The sequence below is a fragment of the Chlorocebus sabaeus genome, chromosome 3 (genome assembly GCF_047675955.1).
Source record: "Chlorocebus sabaeus isolate Y175 chromosome 3, mChlSab1.0.hap1, whole genome shotgun sequence".
Lineage (NCBI taxonomy): Eukaryota > Metazoa > Chordata > Mammalia > Primates > Cercopithecidae > Chlorocebus > Chlorocebus sabaeus.
In genome coordinates, this window is record NC_132906.1 from 37,576,170 (window position 1) to 37,592,204 (window position 16,035).

The 16,035-nt window shown below is 40.5% G+C and overlaps 1 long non-coding RNA gene across 2 annotated transcripts in view; it reads right to left on the reverse strand.

Moving 5' to 3' along the window:
* Positions 1 to 319: 319 nt before the first annotated feature.
* LOC140711453 (uncharacterized) overlaps positions 320 to 16,035 on the reverse strand; it is a 251,385-nt gene continuing 235,669 nt past the window's right edge. For both annotated transcript variants that reach the window (XR_012092667.1, XR_012092668.1), the window contains exon 3: positions 320 to 648. This is a non-coding gene — a long non-coding RNA (uncharacterized lncRNA). The remainder of the gene's footprint in view (positions 649 to 16,035) is intronic.

Genomic DNA, 16,035 nt, shown 5'->3' on the forward strand with positions numbered 1-16,035 from the left:
CCAAGCTCTAAAACAAACCTAGCTGTGTTGAGATGTCCCTAACTAGTTGCAACACTCAGAGACACCATCGTCCTAGGGAAAGAGTGAAGGTTTTAAATCAAATCATCCTGGGTACAATTCCTAGTTGTACATATCGCTAGCCATTGTCTTTGGATGACTTGCTGGGCCTCCCTTTCCTCTTATTCATAGTAGGGTTAATAACAGCTATCCTGTAGAGATAAATATGTGAGAAGCACCTCACACAGGGCCTGATATGTGGTTGGCCATCTATGGAGAAGAGCCAACAACAGTGATGTGAGTCCTCTGTTAGCAGCACAATCTCCATGCAATGACACTCTCCTGGCTCAGGACCAGATACTCCCAATGTGACCCCAAAGTAAGCTAAAGAAAACAGTCAGCAGAACAATTCCCAGGTTTCTCTCTGCTCCAAACAGGGCAATTCAAGTCTCAGCACTACCTAATAAACAGCACAAACTTATAATAGAGTCAGGAGTGTTTGAGCACATAGGGAATGATGGAAGGACATCATAGATTAGAACTGTTAGTGGATCATACCTGTAATCCTTATGCTTTGAGGGGCCAAGGTAGGAGGATTGCTTGAGCCCAAGAGTTCCAGACCAGAGTAGGCAAGCTGGCAAGGCCCAGACCCTACAAAAAAAAAAAAAAAATGTATTTTAATTAGCCAGGCATGGTGGCATGCACCTGTAGTTCTAGCTACTTGGGAGGGTGAAGCAGGGGATTCCTTGAGCCCAGCAGTTCAAGAAGATAGTGAGAGATGATTGCACCACTGCACTCCAGCCTGGGTGACAAATCAAGATTCCACATCTAAAAAGTAAAAGTTAAAAAAAAAAATTGGGGCGGAGCAAGATGGCCGAATAGGAACAGCTCCAGTCTCCAACTCCCAGCGCGAGCGACACAGAAGACCGGCGATTTCTGCATTTTCAACTGAGGTACTGGGTTCATCTCACTGGGGAGTGCCAGACGATCGGTGCTGGTCAGCTGCTGCAGCCCGACCAGCGAGAGCTGAAGCAGGGCGAGGCATTGCCTCACCTGGAAAGCGCAAGGGGGAAGGGAATCCCTTTTCCTAGCCAGGGGAACTGAGACACAACACCTGGAAAATCGGGTAACTCCCACCCCAATACTGCGCTTTAAGCAGACAGGCACACCAGGAGATCATATCCCACACCTGGCCGGGAGTGTCCCACACCCACGGAGCCTCCCTCATTGCTAGCACAGCAGTCTGTGATCTACCGGCAAGGCAGCAGCGAGGCTGGGGGAGGGGCGCCTGCCATTGCTGAGGCTTAAGTAGGTAAACAAAGCTGCTGGGAAGCTCGAACTGGGTGGAGCTCACAGCAGCTCAAGGAAACCTGCCTGTCTCTGTAGACTCCACCTCTGGGGACAGGGCACAGTAAATAATAACAAACGCAGCAGCTCTGCAGACGCAAACGACTCTGTCTGACAGCTTTGAAGAGAGCAGTGGATCTCCCAACACGGAGGTTGAGATCTGAGAAGGGACAGACTCCCTGCTCAAGTGGGTCCCTGACCCCTGAGTAGCCTAACTGGGAGACATCCCCTACTAGGGGCAGTCTGACACCCCACACCTCACAGGGTGGAGTACACCCCTGAGAGGAAGATTCCAAAGCAAGAATCAGACAGGTACACTCGCTGTTCAGAAATATTCTATCTTCTGCAGCCTCTGCTGCTGATACCCAGGCAAACAGGGTCTGGAGTGGACCTCAAGCAATCTCCTACAGCTACAACCTACAGCTGAGGATCCTGACTGTTAGAAGGAAAGCTATCAAACAGGAAGGACACCTACACCAAAACCCCATCAGTACATCACCATCATCAAAGACCAGAGGCAGATAAAACCACAAAGATGGGGAAAAAGCAGGGCAGAAAAGCTGGAAATTCAAAAAATAAGAGCGCATCTACCCCGGCAAAGGAGCGCAGCTCATCGCCAGCAACGGATCAAAGCTGGACGGAGAATGACTTCGACGAGATGAGAGAAGAAGGCTTCAGTCCATCAAATTTCTCAGAGCTAAAGGAGGAATTACGTACCCAGCGCAAAGAAACTAAAAATCTTGAAAAAAAAGTGGAAGAATTGATGGCTAGAGTAATTAATGCAGAGAAGCTCACAAACGAAATGAAAGAGACGAAAACCATGGCACGAGAAATACGTGACAAATGCACAAGCTTCAGTAACCGTCTCGATCAACTGGAAGAAAGAATGTCAGCGATGGAGGATCAAATGAATGAAATGAAGCGAGAAGAGAAACCAAAAGAAAAAAGAAGAAAAAGAAATGAACAAAGCCTGCAAGAAGTATGGGATTATGTAAAAAGACCAAATCTACGTCTGATTGGGGTGCCTGAAAGTGAGGGGGAACATGGAACCAAGTTGGAAAACACTCTTCAGGATATCATCCAGGAGAACTTCCCCAACCTAGTAGGGCAGGCCAACATTCAAATCCAGGAAATACAGAGAACGCCACAAAGATACTCCTCGAGAAGAGCAACTCCAAGACACATAATTGCCAGATTCACCAAAGTTGAAATGAAGGAAAAAATCTTAAGGGCAGCCAGAGAGAAAGGTCGGGTTACCCACAAAGGGAAGCCCATCAGACTAACAGCAGATCTCTCGGCAGAAACTCTTCAAGCCAGAAGAGAGTGGGGGCCAATATTCAACATTCTTAAAGAAAAGAATTTTAAACCCAGAATTTTATATCCAGCCAAACTAAGTTTCATAAGTGAAGGAGAAATAAAATCCTTTACAGATAAGCAAATGCTTAGAGACTTTGTCACCACTAGGCCTGCCTTACAAGAGACCCTGAAGGAAGCACTAAACATGGAAAGGAACAACCGGTACCAGCCATTGCAAAAACATGCCAAAATGTAAAGACCATCAAGGCTAGGAAGAAACTGCATCAACTAACGAGCAAAATAACCAGTTAATATCATAATGGCAGGATCAAGTTCACACATAACAATCTTAACCTTAAATGTAAATGGACTAAATGCTCCAATTAAAAGACACAGACTGGCAAACTGGATAAAGAGTCAAGACCCATCAGTCTGCTGTATTCAGGAGACCCATCTCACATGCAGAGACATACATAGGCTCAAAATAAAGGGATGGAGGAAGATTTACCAAGCAAATGGAGAACAAAAAAAAGCGGGGGTTGCAATACTAGTCTCTGATAAAACAGACTTTAAATCATCAAAGATCAAAAGAGACAAAGAAGGCCATTACATAATGGTAAAGGGATCAATTCAACAGGAAGAGCTAACTATCCTAAATATATATGCACCCAATACAGGAGCACCCAGATTCATAAAGCAAGTCCTTAGAGACTTACAAAGAGACTTAGACTCCCATACAATAATAATGGGAGACTTCAACACTCCACTGTCAACATTAGACAGATCAACGAGACAGAAAGTTAACAAGGATATCCAGGAATTGAACTCATCTCTGCAGCAAGCAGACCTAATAGACATCTATGGAACTCTCCACCCCAAATCAACAGAATATACATTCTTCTCAGCACCACATCGTACTTACTCCAAAATTGACCACGTAATTGGAAGTAAAGCACTCCTCAGCAAATGTACAAGAACAGAAATTATAACAAACTGTCTCTCAGACCACAGTGCAATCAAACTAGAACTCAGGACTAAGAAACTCAATCAAAACCGCTCAACTACATGGAAACTGAACAACCTGCTCCTGAATGACTACTGGGTACATAACGAAATGAAGGCAGAAATAAAGATGTTCTTTGAAACCAATGAGAACAAAGATACAACATACCAGAATCTCTGGGACACATTTAAAGCAGTGTGTAGAGGGAAATTTATAGCACTAAATGCCCACAAGAGAAAGCAGGAAAGATCTAAAATTGACACTCTAACATCGCAATTAAAAGAACTAGAGAAGCAAGAGCAAACACATTCGAAAACCAGCAGAAGGCAAGAAATAACTAAGATCAGAGCAGAACTGAAGGAGATAGAGACACAAAAAACCCTCCAAAAAATCAATGAATCCAGGAGTTGGTTTTTTGAAAAGATCAACAAAATTGACAGACCACTAGCAAGACTAATAAAGAAGAAAAGAGAGAAGAATCAAATCGACGCAATTAAAAATGATAAAGGGGATATCACCACCGACCCCACAGAAATACAAACTACCATCAGAGAATACTATAAACACCTCTACGCAAATAAACTGGAAAATCTAGAAGAAATGGATAATTTCCTGGACACTTACACTCTTCCAAGACTAAACCAGGAAGAAGTTGAATCCCTGAATAGACCAATAGTAGGCTCTGAAATTGAGGCAATAATTAATAGCCTACCAACCAAAAAAAGTCCAGGACCAGATGGATTCACAGCTGAATTCTACCAGAGGTACAAGGAGGAGCTGGTACCATTCCTTCTGAAACTATTCCAATCAATAGAAAAAGAGGGAATCCTCCCTAACTCATTTTATGAGGCCAACATCATCCTGATACCAAAGCCTGGCAGAGACACAACAAAAAAAGAGAATTTTAGACCAATATCCCTGATGAACATCGATGCAAAAATCCTCAATAAAATACTGGCAAACCGGATTCAGCAGCACATCAAAAAGCTTATCCACCATGATCAAGTGGGCTTCATCCCTGGGATGCAAGGCTGGTTCAACATTCGCAAATCAATAAACATAATCCAGCATATAAACAGAACCAAAGACAAGAACCACATCATTATCTCAATAGATGCAGAAAAGGCTTTTGACAAAATTCAACAGCCCTTCATGCTAAAAACGCTCAATAAATTCGGTATTGATGGAACGTACCTCAAAATAATAAGAGCTATTTATGACAAACCCACAGCCAATATCATACTGAATGGGCAAAAACTGGAAAAATTCCCTTTGAAAACTGGCACAAGACAGGGATGCCATCTCTCACCACTCCTATTCAACATAGTGTTGGAAGTTCTGGCTAGGGCAATCAGGCAAGAGAAAGAAATCAAGGGGATTCAGTTAGGAAAAGAAGAAGTCAAATTGTCCCTGTTTGCAGACGACATGATTGTATATTTAGAAAACCCCATTGTCTCAGCCCAAAATCTCCTTAAGCTGATCAGCAACTTCAGCAAAGTCTCAGGATACAAAATTAATGTGCAAAAATCACAAGCATTCTTACATAGGCATGGGCAAAGACTTCATGTCTAAAACACCAAAAGCAACGGCAGCAAAAGCCAAAATTGACAAATGGGATCTCATCAAACTAAAGAGCTTCTGCACAGCAAAAGAAACTACCATCAGAGTGAGCAGGCAACCTACAGAATGGGAGAAAATTTTTGCAATCTACTCATCTGACAAAGGGCTAATATCCAGAACCTACAAAGAACTCAAACAAATTTACAAGAAAAAAACAAACAACCCCATCCAAAAGTGGGCAAAGGATATGAACAGACATTTCTCAAAAGAAGACATTCAAACAGCCAACAGACACATGAAAAAATGCTCATCATCACTGGCCATCAGAGAAATGCAAATCAAAACCACAATGAGATACCATCTCACACCAGTTAGAATGGCGATCATTCAAAAGTCAGGAAACAACAGGTGCTGGAGAGGATGTGGAGAAATAGGAACACTTTTACACTGTTGGTGGGATTGTAAACTAGTTCAACCATTATGGAAAACAGTATGGCGATTCCTCAAGGATCTAGAACTAGATGTACCATATGACCCAGCCATCCCATTACTGGGTATATACCCAAAGGATTATAAATTATGCTGCTATAAGGACACATGCACACGTATGTTTATTGCAGCACTATTCACAATAGCAAAGACTTGGAATCAACCCAAATGTCCATCAGTGACAGACTGGATTAAGAAAATGTGGCACATATACACCATGGAATACTATGCAGCCATAAAAAAGGATGAGTTTGTGTCCTTTGTAGGGACATGGATGCAGCTGGAAACCATCATTCTTAGCAAACTATCACAAGAACAGAAAACCAAACACCGCATGTTCTCACTCGTAGGTGGGAACTGAACAATGAGATCACTTGGACTCGGGAAGGGGAACATCACACACCGGGGCCTATCATGGGGAGGGGGGAGGGGGGAGGGATTGCATTGGGAGTTATACCTGATGTAAATGACGAGTTGATGGGTGCAGCACACCAACATGGCACAAGTATACATATGTAGCAAACCTGCACGTTGTGCACATGTACCCTACAACTTGAAGTTTAATAATAATAAATAAATTTAAAAAAAAAAAAAAATTTTTTTAATGAACTGTTTAAATAATGGAAAGATGAAGGGGAGACATGAAAGAACATAAAAATGGAGTGATAAGGGAGGCATAATGTCAGAAAAATAATACACATATATATACGCACCAGAAGGATCAAATGCCCCATAATAAAAGGAGATGACATGCAAAAAAATTTTTAAAGACCTTTGAATTTCACAAGACCATAGTACACCCAATAGCAGATGGAACGGAATTCCCAGATTGTCATAAGCCAGATTGAGAATGCCTAGAAGGGTTAAGCAAGGTTTTGGAGGGATTATTTTAGAGCAGTTTCTCCACCTTGGTTCCATTGACATTTTGTGCCAGATAATTGCTGTGGGGGCTGTCCTGTGCTTTGTAGATGTCTAGCTGCATCCCCAACCTCTAACCACTGGATGCCAGTAGCTCCTCTAGTCCACAAGGCATGACAGTAAAAAAATATCTCCAGACATTGCCCAGTGTCCTGGAGGGTAGGGGGAAATGCAGCAATACCACCCTCAGTTGAAAACTACCACTTTAGAATGCAGAGACCTGTGTTTTAAACCACAAGGAAAGAAATACATAAATAGTTTCAGTGTCTTGTCACGTCGAACTTTTCTGTTTCATACCAATATAGAGGGAAAAGTGTCAAAATTTCAAATGGTAAACAGAAGAAGAAAAATAGCAATGACTATCAACTAAGGGGATGGAAATCAGTAGTTCTTTATTGTTTTTCTGTTCTGCAATAGTGCAAGTGAAGATAACTTTGGGAGAAAGTTTTGGACTGTAATTTTATTTAATTTCAGGGCATGGATGTAGGGTAGGCAAGTCCCAAAATTGAGGCTTAGATCAGGATGATTGGTTCTTACCTTCACCCTGGAAAGAATTCAAGGGTGAGCAGGAGGTGTTAGATAGCAACTTTTACTGAAGCAGCAGTGTCCAGTAGCAGCAGAGGCACTGCTCCCTATGGAGCGGGGCTACCCCAGAGGCAGTGTGCCCAGAGTGGCGGCTCAGAGGCAGTTCTACAATCATATTTATACCTACTTGTAATTACATGCAAATTAAAGGGTGGATTATACAGAAATTTCTAGCTAGGAAAAGGGGGGTAACTTCCAGGTTGTTAGGTTGTTGCCATGGAAAGGGGATGTAACTTCTGGGTGTTGCCATGGCAATGGTAAACTGACGTGGCACACTGGTGGGAGTGTCTTATGGAAAGCTGCCTCCACCTCATCCCTGTTTTAGCCAGTTCTCAATTTGTTCCAGTGTCCAAGCCCCGCCTTCAGAGTCAAGTCCTGCCTCCTAGCACCAAATTAAGAATATACACTCTCTATACAAAAAAAAAAAAAAAAATGTAATAATTTGAGAACAAATGTCCAGCCAGGAGTTTTGAAAGAAATCAAAAGCTTTATAGTACTCTTACTGTATAGATAGAAAGAAGAAATGAATATGATAAGAAATTTTTATAGCTTTTGCTTGTCTTTTGGCTTTTTTAGACATGATGCATTTGGAGTCTTTCAGTTGATCCGACCACCCAGCTTTCTTTCGAAATGAAAGCTTTAGCATTCACTCATGAAATACTGCACCCCAGTTGCTCCTATTTTTAAACAGATTCTGCAGAGTTGATATTAGTATAGTTTAATGTTTTAGGCAGAAGTTCCAAAAACAAATAATTCAATCCCATATATTTACTTAGTCACGTATTAAAAGAAATATAATTTATAACAAACATCTGCTTTCCAGTCCTAGCATAACAGAAGGCAAAGAAAATTGGGTGTGAGCAGTGACATACACTCATGTGTATATGTAATTAAACCTTTTTAAAAAAAAAGCTGATGGTTTTTTTTCATACCAGTCCAACAATAAATAATACCTAAGTCAAAGTCAGGTCTTATAAAAGTGCTTTCTTAAATATAATGGGCTAATTCAGAAGGACACACATGTTAAGGTCTTTCAGTTTAGAAAGAGCTGTCTGTGCCAGGTACAGTGGTTCATGCCTGTAATCCCAGCACTGTGGGAGGATGAGGTGGGAGAATCACCTGAGGTCAGGAGTTTGAGGCCAGCCTAGCCAACATGGTGAAACCTCACCTCTACAAAAATACAAAAATTAGCCAGGCATGATGGCACATGCCTGTAATCCCAGCTACTCGGGAGGCTGAGGCAGGAGAATTTGCTTGAACCCGAGAGGCAGTGGTTGCAGTGAGCCAAGATTGTGCCATTACACTACAGCGTGGGTAACAGAGTGAGACTCCATCTCAAAAAATACAAAATAAAATGAAAGAAAGAAAGAAGAAAGGAAGAAAGGAAGGAAGGAAGGGAGGGAGGGAGGGAGGAAGAAAGAAAGCTCTCTGGGATAGATGTAGGTGACACTGCTGGAAAGCAAAACAACTGGTCAGTTCTGAGGGGTGGAAATTCAATAAAATGGATTATTTGGCATTGTGAACACACTTCTCTAAGAAAGATGATCGCATTTAATTCTCACTTTCCAATTGTTTGCCTTAAATTGCTTTGATAAGAACTTACAGGAAAATACTACAGAGATTGCTGTAGTAATTTATATACACCAAAATATCTAATGCTTATATTTTCTTCTGCTTCTTATAAAATATGTCCCTGAAGAAATAATGGATATTTGAAAAAGTAATTGCTGGATTTTCTGGAAAAGCCCCCAAAGATAAAGACTTTAATTTTTAAAAGAGCCATTAGGTTAGTATCAGTGAACTCTGGTATAGAGCATGTTCCAAGTGAGGTCATACTCTTGAGTTAATTCTAAAATAAGCTGTTTATTTTGGTTTGTTCCATGACTATAGGTTGTAACTTCATCTCAGGCCAATCAGATCAAAACTGCAGCTGTTAATTCAACAGAGACTACTCTCTAGCCTGAAGAGGTCAACTCTAACTCATGGCCATTACTGGAAAGTAACTCAAAGTGTTATCTTTTGGCTGAGAGACTCAGCCAAAAGATAACCTATTAATGTGGGGGGAAAAATCAACCAATATGTATTGTTTTGTAGTTAATCAATAATTCTGCCTTCATTTAAGGGATACAAACAATATGTTTGCCATTCTGAATCACAATAAACAAAGAAAAATTCTACAACTAACTCAAACTTAACCTGAGTACTAGTTACAAAGTATCTGCACCTCTCTATAAATCAGCGAGGCAAATCAAATTCACAGTTAAATTACAGCCAGCTTCAGTTACTGTTTTAAAACTTTTGATAAACAGTATTTGAAATACTGTTTGTTTGAACCATGACTCAGATTCTACGGTTTCAACCGGAAAAAAAAAGTTACAGTAGAAAGGTAGAACATCCATCCTCTACAAAATAATGTTCCAAATGATCAATACGACCTTTGGTTACAAGAACAATAATCAACATTTTGTTCCATACCATAAACACTCTTACCCAAATATGTGGCACTGGGAAAGAGTCTTAAAGCTAACAAGAGAAGTTGAAGTGAGACATTGTTTTTCATGCGCAACAATACATGTTTTTGATGCTGCAAAAGGATAATGATAAAAACAGAAAAGAAGCTCTTAGTGTTGTTTGGAAAACATCTTGCAGATGACTGCATCTGTGTTCGTTAATTAATTTTGCAAAAAAAAGAAAAGGTAACCATATTATCTCACCTTTGAGGTCTTGCAGTTGCCCATTCTTCACACTCCTTTTATGAAAATAAGATTAAATAACAAGAACACAGGCTCCTATTAGGGATTCCTTTTGAAAAGCAATCTTAGCATCCATACAGTTTAACCCAATTCCCTAACTTACTACATTTACATCTTTAATGTTTACCATAATTGATGTTTAAAATATTTAACTCAAAGCACTATAAGAATCTGAAAAGTCAATTTGTGTTTTATATGCCTTGTTTATTAAAGCATAAAATTAGAAAACATATTTTCAAAAGATTATTCAAAAACTATGATTGAAGCAAAGAAACAGAAGTTGGGATGATGGATGGGTAGTCAGATGGCTTGTGCTCAGCCATGCCAGAAAACTGAGCTGTAACCAAATATTTATAGTTCTGTTACAGAGCTCTTTTTAGTCAAGCTGCCCAAATGTGCTCTCTGTCAGCAGTTCTCCACCTTTGTGTATGTGTGTGTGTGTGTGTGGTGGGAGTAGTGGGGAGAGCAGGGACTAATGGAGAGGACATGTCAAAATGCCAAACAGCAGAGTTCTCCTCATGCAGATTCTGACTCTACAAGTCAGAGGGGGATCCAGGATTGACCTTTGAAATAGGTAACCTAGGTGATTCTCATGCAAGTGGTCCATGAACAATACATTGAGAAATATTGTAGCCTCTGCCTTAACTCTTGAGAAACCTCACTTTACACTCTAACTATTCTCTTCCCAACCACTCTCAGGCATGCACACACCTCATAAAAGGATCCTCCTTGCTTCTTACTGTTTCCTGGGAGTCTCTTTCCGGTCTCTCCTCCCAAATGTTCTCTTTGCCTCTCTTCCTGAATCATTTTATTCCACTGGACTACTTGATGCTTTGGACTGTTCTTTGCTTCTTGATACTGAGCTTACCTGACACAGAGACTGTAGTTCCCCTGCAAATGCAATTTTCTGCAGAGTACAGACAGTTCTGTTCTTCTTTCAGCATATATGCTATCAAAAGTGTGTGACATTATTATTTTTAAAATGGCATAGTGGTTTGACATAAAGAACCTTTTTGTTACCATGGGGTACTTTGGCTTTGGGGTGTATTTCTTTTCTCTATGCTGTATTTAAATGATGCACAGAGGTTTTCCAGTTGAGGAGTGGTGGTGTTTCCTGGTGTTGAGTTGGGATGTAAAGTCAGACCTAAATCTGCGTCTTGATGCTGCTTAGTTCTAACTTTGGATAGTAAGAAAGTCATCTGAGGCTGTGACCCTCGACTCTTCACCTATAAAGTTAATAAGATAATACCTCCCTCTTAGGACTTTAGCTGGAATTCAATGAAATACTATCAGTGGAAAGTCCTTTGGAAACTGTAATTTCCTACAGGAGTATTAGACTATTAGGTAAAGTTTTGAACATTTTTTGCCCAGCAAGAAGAAAACCCTGCTAATAGTCATTTTTACATCCCGCCTTCTATAAAATAAAATATAGAACTTCTAGCTTCTTTCTCATGAGGGGTTAAAAAATATAATCCCTTTATAGTAATTATGTTATTTAGACACCAATAATGCTAACACTTTAGTGATCTGAAAACCAACTGTTATGGATATTTTCTACTTTTCATCCCCTTCCCCACTTCATCTGCCCAACTTTCAAGCTCAGAAAGTGCCCACTAAAATCTACACCATATGGACTCCCTCACTGGCTGCCTTCTGGGTGGCGTTGGCCAACAGAGGCACCAGTGAGAGATGGATGACAGGAGGAGCAGTGACAGGGCATTTCATCTCCACTCATTCTGTTTTCAAATCACTTCCCTGGAAGTAACTATGTCCATCCACTAAGACAGCCGCATGTCCTGCACAGTCCCAGGGCTCACTGGGTTCCAGTACACTATTTCCTCTGCTCAGCCGTAGGTCCTAGGTGTGGTGACAGCTTCCTGTTTTCAGTCCCTGGGTAGAGCACCCCACCATCCTCTGTTTGATTCCAGCCTATGTCCCTGTAACTCCTTTTATTAAAGTCTTATCTGAACCATCTGGAATAAATTCTGTTTCCTGCCGGGGCCCTGATTGATATACCAATACAGGAGGCCAACAACACGCCTGGCAGTTTTGAAACAGGACATGAATTTAAGTTCACTTTTATGATCAGGGTTTTGTGTTATTGTAGATTATATTTCATTCTCTTATACTTTATCAAAAGTAGGCATTAATGCTAATATTGAATCTTTTGCCTGCGGCAACATGGTTAAAAAGATCATTGCCCTAAAGCTAAATAGAAACAAACAAATTCTCTCTCCTGAAAAACCTCTCTGAAGTTTTTTTTGTCACCATGGGGTACTTTGGCTTTGGGGTGTTTTTCTTTTCTCTATGCCTTATTTAAATGATGCATAGAGGTTTTCCAGTTGAGGAGTGGTATTGTTTCCTGTTGCTGAGTTGGGATGTAAAGTAATTTCATTTTTTAAAATATATGTTTATAAGTTTTTAATGTGAATTAAACTCCCTGAATATTTTTATGGAGAAAAAAATTAATGAAGAACTTATTAACATTGGAAAATAGGCTATCTCAATTACACAGTAACTTTTCCCCAGTGGTTTTCTTAATATTTATATATTAACATCACAACAGCTCAATACAATTTATACAATATGGAACCATTTATTGTGAAAAACGATCCATTAAAATAATATCGCCATCCTACAGCCAGACTATGCCATAAAGGCTCAGAGGGAGCCAAATGCAGGATTACATGATAGGCCAGAAGCTGGGTCATGGTCTACCAGGCCAGGTAAGTAATACGCATTGTGTAAAAGAGCCAAGTAAATAGTTAGAGAAACACGAAAGTCTCTGTAGAGTAAATGTGCACTCAGGCAATTATTAAAATATGGATTATGGAAGATTCTCTTTTCTCCTATTCTCTAGGCTTACCCTTTTAATAAGAACAAAAGTAAATCAAACGTGTGTGCACAAAGACACAGAATACATTCTAATAACTTCAGGGACTCTGTTTTAATCGACTAAAGGGATATATTTTGAGTAGAGAAATGATATCTTGAGACCCCTTCATTCTATCTGGGTGTTACAACTGATATGGGCCTGTGTCAGGCAAGTTAAGAACAATGCGTGCTATTCTGATGCCTGGATATTATAGGTGCAGCAATAACTAGCTTGCAGAGCCTCAAAGAGCAGAAACGATTTCCACCTTAATAACCCCTGTGGCATTTTTCAATTTTCCAGGCTGCCAGTCAAATGAATGCATGTCTGGGAAGCAGAGGAGACAAGAAAGGGAAAAGATTAACCTCTGAGATCCATGATATGAACTCCATTGGCTAAAATTGGTCATGTGTTAGAAAACAAACATGGGTAGTGATAGCCCTGTCTGAACACTGAGCACAAATGTTGGAACAAAGATTCTAGGAGAGAAACTGGGATCTTAGGGTCACCTGGCTGAAATAATCTTGGAATGTTAATCATTCTTATTTTCTTCGTTCTCTAAATTGAAAGTAACCCGGCAGTCTCCACCTGATGATCTTCACACTAATTAGCCCAAGATATGGTTCTTAAAAACCAGCATTGTCTTTTCAAATGAGAAAGGCTTGCAGAAAACACACACCTGCTACTACCTAACTGCTGGATCTCAACTGAACTAAACAAGCAGAACTCTTGATACTGCCCTTCCCTCATCCTTACGCTGCAGCCTTTCCCCAGGTTTCCTTTATCCATCGAGAAATTAGAACACTTTCCCCCAGAAGGTGAAGAACCTCTAATTACAGATGCCTCTAAAAAAGCTAAGATTATCGCTATTGCCAAAAGGGCAAAATGCAAATGATATGCAGAATGAATTTGCTCTGAAGAAGAAGGCATGATGCAGATGGCTCACCACACTTTAACTTGCTTCTTCCATTTCCAGGTATTGAACACTTTCAAATTTTCTTTCCAAATGTCTTTTGAGCCTCTGTTTTTCACCCAGTGCTCCTCCCTGAACCCTTGTGCAAATAATGGTCATTCCAAAAATAAGACAAAGGATCACTCATTTCTGGAAAAAGGGTCCTTGGAAGCAGAGGGAAAAACTGAGGTAGTCTGTTGATTTCTATTTGAAATCACCAGTCCTGGTTCTAGAGTTTGGGACAAAGCCACCATAATACTGCCAAGAGGCTGCTGTCTTCAAGGACTGCTTAACCTGATCTAACCCTTTTTAAATTAATTCATCTATGTATCTATTCATTTATTTATCCAAAGAATATGTATTATGTAGATATTATCTAAAGAATTCTATGATAGGTATGTAAGTGAAAGAAAAATGGGCTGGGGCACGGTGGCTCATGCCTGTAATCCCAACACTTTGGGAGGCTGAGGCGGGTGAATCACCTGAGGTCAGGAGTTCAAGACCAGCCTGGTCAACATGGTGAAACCCTGTCTCTACTAAAAATACAAAAATTACCCAGGCGTGGTGGGGCATGGCTGTAATCTCAGCTACTTGGGAAGCTGAGGCACGAGAATCACTTGAACCCTGGAGGCGGAGGTTGCAGTGAGCCGAGATCGCACTACTATACTCTAGCCTGGGCGACAGGGCAAGAAAGAAAAGATAAATGCAGTTTGTAAACATGTATCTTGCTAAAGAGAGTCTGTCCCCACCTTAACTCAACATATCTAGTCTGGAAACCTTGAGAGTGTCTGACCTGGCCTCCTTTACCCACCTGTGTACCCCTCCAATCCACTCTGTACACTGCCCCTAGGTTAGTGATATTTTCAAATGGAGCTCCTGCTGTGTCATTCACTATGTAAAACCATCACACCTTACTCCAAGATTAATGTCAACCTTCTTAAGATAGTGCTCAAAGCCTCTGGAAGTCTTAGATTGGTCTTAATCTTCAACCTTATCTTGTGCCATTTTTCTTTTCTACAGTGAATTTCTTTCATTCTGACCTTATCTTTTAAACATAAATTTACATTTAGAAGAATTTTAGATTTACAGAAAAATTGCATAGATAGTTCCCATATACCCTTCACCTAGGTTCAGTTTCTCTTAATGTTATCATCTTCCATTACTGTGAAATGTTTGTGAAAACTTAGAAACCAACATTAGAACATTAATTAGTAACTAAGCTCTGTACATTATTCAGATTTCATCAATGCTTCCATTAGTGTCCTTTTTCTGTTTCTGGATCTAAACACCCTGGCCTTCTTTTAAATCTTTATCCCACCACAGGGTCATTGTGCATGCCACTGCAATGCTTAAAACACTGTCTTTTACCCTCACTCCTTCCTCCTAACCCTCTTTGCTGTGTGGTTTCTACTCATTGTTCAGATCTCAGTCCAAAGGGCACTTCCTCAGAGGAGCCTCTCTGAGGTCCAGGTCTAGAACTGCTTCCTTTATTATATGCCTTCATGCAACCATGTACTCTTCCTTCACAGCACTTTTCTCAATCTGTAATTACACTCTCAGATATGGTTTGGCTGTGTCTCCACAAAATTCTCATCTCAAATCGTAATTCCCACGTGTCGAGGGAGGGACCTGGTGGAAGGGGATTGGATCATGGATACTATTCTCATGACAGTGAGCGAGCTCTCATAAGATCTGTGGATACGTGTCTGGCACTTCCCCCTTCTCTTTCTCTCTCTCCTGCCACCAGGTAAGATGTCCCTGTTTCCTCTTGGCCTTCTGCCATTATTGTAAGTTTCCTGAGGCCTCCCCGGCCATGTGGAACTGTGAGTCAATTAAAACTTTTTTATTTATAGATTACCCAGTCTCAGGTAGTATCTTTATAGCAGTGTGAGACAAACTAATACACTCTCTTGATGTGATAATTTAATTGTTGTCTCTGTTTACAAGTAGACTCCAAGGGCCATAAAAGCAGAAATCTTATCTGTGTTTGCCAAGCGTTCTATTCTCCCAAGACCTAGCATAATCTGTGACATAAAGTAGCCCATAAAGACAGACGTTGAATAAATGAATGAACAAATACATGAATGAATGAAAGATAAGAGAAGAATTAAGTGATAATAGGAGGAAGCATATTATAGAACATCAAAATAAGTGATGCAGACAATAAGCATCATAGGACTTCAAACAAGGAAAAGATCAAAGTGAGAGGCAAAATCATGTTAAAATTTCATGGAAATGGGAGTGGGAGTTTGCCTGGACATTT